Raw genomic sequence first — 5,191 nt, forward strand, 5'->3', positions numbered from 1 at the left:
AAGTTGTTTCCATTAGCAGGGGAGACTAGGACGCGGAGGCACAGCCTTAGAATAAAAGGGAGTCACTTTAGAACAGAGATGAGGAGAAATTTCTTCAGCCAGAGAGTGGTAGGTCTGTGGAATTCATTGCCACAGAGGGCGGTGGAGGCCGGGACATTGAGTGTCTTTAAGACAGAAATTGATAAATTCTTGATTTCTCGAGGAATTAAGGGCTATGGGGAGACAGCGGGTAAATGGAGTTGAAATCAACCATGATTGAATGGTGGAGTGGACTCGATGGGCCGAATGGCCTTACTTCCGCTCCTATGTCTTATGGTCTTATGGTCTTATAGATAGATATTTCAAAATATTCAAAATATTTCAAAATAAAAATAAGTAAATTAGACAATGAAAAGAAAAAGAGAGACTACTTACCAGTCACTTACCAGGGTTAAAAAGCACCTCCTCACACTCTGCACCGAATGACCTCACCGCACCAAATTACCAAGTTTCAATCCCCACTCTGGTTGAGTCTCACTCCGGATGTGTCTCCTGGAAAAGTGCTCTATCAATCTAACTCACGATCGTTCGATCTATCTAGCTATTTACATATCTATCTTTATATCTGTATATCTATCTATCTATCTATCTATCTATCTATCTATCTATCTATCTATCTATCTATCTATCTATCTATCTATCTATCTATCTATCTATCTATCTATCTATCTATCTATCTATCTATCTATCTATCTATCTATCTATCTATGTATCTATCTATCTTCCTATTCATCTATGAAAATAAGGATGGAATCTATCTATATATATATATATATATATCTATATATATATATATATATATCTATATATATGTCGGTCTACCTATCTATTAATCTAAGTATCTATCCATCTATCTATCTATCTATCTATCTATCTATCTATCTATCTATCTATCTATCTATCTATCTATCTATCTATCTATCTATCTATCTATCTATCTATCTATCTATCTATCTATCTATCGATCTATCTATCGGGGCAGCAGAGCGGAGCTGCTGATTGGCTGTTCGGGGGAGATTTGCATACGTGCAGTGCGGTCAGCCAAATATGAAAGTGTACCTGCGAAAGAGTCCCGAGGTGTTCGAGTGCAAGCAAGCGTCCAGCAGATGGCAGCAGAGCGAAGCTACTGATTGGCTGTTCCGGGGAGATTTGCATGCGTGCAGCCTAATTTGAAGGTGTACCTGCGAAAGAGACCCGAGGAGTTCGAGTGCAAGCCAGCATCCAGCAGAGGGCAGCAGAGCGGAGTTACTGATTGGCTGTTCCGGGGAGATTCGCATACGTGCAGTGCGGTCAGCCTAATTTGAATGTTGACCTGCGAAAGAGACCCGATGTGTTCGAGTGCAAGAAAGCATCCAGCAGAGGGCAGCAGCGCGGAGCTACTGATTGGCTGTTCAACGCAGATTTGCATACGTGCAGTGAGGTTAGCCTAATTTGAAGGTGTACCTGCGAAAGAGTCCCGAGGAGTTCGAGTGCAAGCCAGCATCCAGCAGAGGGCAGCAGAGCGGAGTTACTGATTGGCTGTTCCGGGGAGATTTGCATACGTGCAGTGCGGTCAGCCTAATTTGAATGTGGACCTGCGAAAGAGACCCGATGTGTTCGAGTGCAGGAAAGCATCCAGCAGAGGGCAGCAGCGCGGAGCTACTGATTGGCTGTTCAACGCAGATGTGCATACGTGCAGTGAGGTTAGCCTAATTTGAAGGTGTGCCTGCGAAAGAGTCCCGAGGAGTTCGAGTGCAAGCAAGCATTCAGAGGGCAGCAGAGCGGAGCTGCTGATTGGCTGTTCCGGGGAGATTTGAATACGTCCAGTGCGGTCAGCCAAATATGACAGTGTACCTGCGAAAGAGTCCCGAGGTGTTCGAGTGCAAGCAAGTATCCTGCAGATGGCAGCAGAGCGAAGCTACTGATTGGCTGTTCCGGGGAGATTTGCATACGTGCAGTGCGGTCAGACTAATTTGAAGGTGTACCTGCGAAGGAGACCCGAGGAGTTCGAGTGCAAGCAAGCATTCAGCAGAGCGGAGCTACTGATTGGCTGTTCGGGTGAGATTTGCATACGTGTAGTGCGGTCAGCCTAATTTGAAGGTGTACCTGCGAAAGAGACCCGAGGAGTTCGAGTGCAAGCAAGCATCCAGCAGAGCGGAGCTACTGATTGGCTGTTGGGTGAGATTTGCATACGTGTAGTGCGGTCAGCCTAATTTGAAGGTGTACCTGCGAAAGAGACCCGAGGAGTTCGGGTGCAAGCCAGCATCCAGCAGATGGCAGAAGAGCGGAGCTACTGATTGGCTGCTCCGGGGAGATTTGCATACGTGCAGTGTGGTCAGCCTAATTTGAATGTGGACCTGCGAAAGAGACACGAGGTGTTCGAGTGCAAGCAGGCATCCAGCAGAGGGCAGCACACCGGAGCTAGTGATTGGCTGTTCCACGGAGATTTGCATACGTGCAGTGCGGTCAGCCGAATTTGAAGGTGTACCTGCGAAGGAGACCCGAGGAGTTCAAGTGCAAGCAAGCATTCAGAGGGCAGCAGAGCGGAGCTACTGATTGGCTGTTCCGGGGAGATTTGCATACGTGCAGTGCGGTCAGCCTAATTTGAATGTGTACCTGCGCAAGAGACCCAAGGAGTTCGAGTGCAAGCAAGCATCCAGCAGAGGGGAGCAGAGCGGAGCTACTGATTGGCTGTTCTGGGGAGATTTGCATACGTGCAGTGCGGTCAGCCTAATTTGAATGTGTACCTGCGGAAGAGACCCAAGGAGTTCGAGTGCAAGCAAGCATCCAGCAGAGGGAGCAGAGCGGAGCTACTGATTGGCTGTTCTGGGGAGATTTGCATACGTGCAGTGCGGTCAGCCTAATTTGAAGGTGTACCTGCGAAAGAGACCCAGGAGTTCGAGTGCAAGCAAGCATCCAGCAGAGGGCAGCAGAGCGGAGCTACTGATTGGCTGTTCTGGGGAGATTTGTATACGTGCAGTGCAGTCAGTCTAATTTGAAGGTGGACCTGCGAAAGAGACCCGAGGCGTTCGAGTGCAAGCAAGCATCCAGCAGAGGGCAGCAGAGCGGAGCTACTGATTGGCTGTTCTGGGGAGATTTGCATACGTGCAGTGCGGTCAGCCTAATTTGAAGGTGTACCTGCGAAAGAGACCCGAGGAGTTCGAGTGCAAGCAAGCATCCAGCAGAGCGGAGCTACTGATTGGCTGTTCCGGGGAGATTTGCATACGTGCAGTGCGGTCAGGATAATTTGAAGGTGTTCCTGCGAAGGAGACCCGCGGATTTCGAGTGCAAGAAAGCATTCAGAGGGCAGCAGAGCGGAGCTACTGATTGGCTGTTCAGGGGAGATTTGCATACGTGCAGTGCGGTCAGCCTAATTTGAAGGTGTACCTGCGAAAGAGTCCCGATGTGTGCGAGTGCAAGCAAGCATCCAGAAGATGGCAACAGAGCGAAGCTGTTCAGGGGAGATTTGCATACGTGCAGTGCGGTCAGCCTAATTTGAAGGTGTACCTGCGAAAGAGACCCGAGGAGTTCGAGTGCAAGCAAGTATCCAGCAGAGCGGAGCTACTGATTGGCTGTTCCGGGGCGATTTGCATACGTGCAGTGCTGTCAGCCTAATTTGAATGTGTACCTGCGGAAGAGACCCAAGGAGTTCGAGTGCAAGCAAGCATCCAGCAGAGGGAAGCAGATCGGAGCTGCTGATTGGCTGTTCCGGGGAGATTTGCATACGTGCACTGAGGTTAGCCTAATTTGAACGTGTACCTGCCGAAGAGACCCAAGGAGTTCGAGTGCAAGCAAGCATCCAGCAGAGGGCAGCAGAGCGGAGCTACTGATTGGCTGTTCAGGGGAGATTTGCATACGTGCAGTGCGGTCAGCCTAATTTGAAGGTGTACCTGCGAAAGAGACCCGAGGTGTTCGAGTGCAAGCACGCATCCAGCAGAGCGGAGCTACTGATTGGCTGTTCCGGGGAGATTTGCATACGTGCAGTGCGGTCAGCCGCCTTTGAAGGTGTACCTGCGAAAGAGACCCGAGGAGTTCGAGTGCAAGCAAACATCCAGCAGAGCGGAGCTACTGATTGGCTGTTCCGGGGAGATTTGCATACGTGCAGTGCGGTCAGGATAATTTGAAGGTGTACCTGCGAAGGAGGACCGAGGATTTCGAGTGCAAGAAAGCATTCAGAGGGCAGCAGAGCGGAGCTGCTGATTGGCTGTTCCGGGGATATTTGCATACGTGCAGTGCGGTCAGCCTAATTTGAAGGTGTACCTGCGAAAGAGTCCCGATGTTTGCGAGTGCAAGCAAGCATTCTGCAGAGCGGAGCTACTGATTGGCTGTTCCGGGGAGATTTGCATACGTGCAGTGCGGTCAGCCTAATTTGAAGGTGTACCTGCGATAGAGACCCGAGGCGTTCGAGTGCAAGCAAGCATCCAGAAGATGGCAGCAGAGCGAAGCTGTTCTGGGGAGATTTGCATACGTGCAGTGCAATCAGCCTAATTTGAAGGTGTACCTGCGAAAGAGACCCGAGGAGTTCGGGTGCATGCAAGCATTCTGCAGAGCGGAGCTACTGATTGGCTGTTCCGGGGAGATTTGCATACGTGCAGTGCGGTCAGCCTAATTTGAAGTTGTACCTGCGGAGGAGACCCGAGGAGTTCGAGTGCAAGCAAGCATCCAGCAGACCGGAGCTACTGATTGGCTGTTCTGGGGAGATTTGCATACGTGCAGTGCGGTCAGCCTAATTTGAATGTGTACCTGCGGAAGAGACCCAAGGAGTTCGAGTGCAAGAAAGCATCCAGCAGAGGGGAGCAGAGCGGAGCTACTGATTGGCAGTTCTGGGGAGATTTGCATACGTGCAGTGCAGTCAGCCTAATTTGAAGGTGTACCTGCGAAAGAGACCCGAGGAGTTCGAGTGCAAGCAAGCAACCAGCAGAGCGGAGCTACTGATTGGCTGTTCCGGGGAGATTTGCATACGTGCAGTGCGGTCAGCCGAATTTGAAGGTGTACCTGCGAAGGAGACCCGAGGATTTCGAGTGCAAGCAAGCATTCAGAGGGCAGCAGAGCGGAGCTGCTGATTGGCTGTTCTGGGGAAATTTGCATACGTGCAGTGCGGTCAGCCTAATTTGAAGGTGTACCTGCGAAATAGTACCGATGTGTGCGAGTGCAAGCAAGCATCCAGAAGATG

Source organism: Scyliorhinus canicula, chromosome 7 (assembly GCF_902713615.1).
Source record: "Scyliorhinus canicula chromosome 7, sScyCan1.1, whole genome shotgun sequence".
In the NCBI taxonomy this organism is placed as follows: Eukaryota; Metazoa; Chordata; class Chondrichthyes; order Carcharhiniformes; family Scyliorhinidae; genus Scyliorhinus; species Scyliorhinus canicula.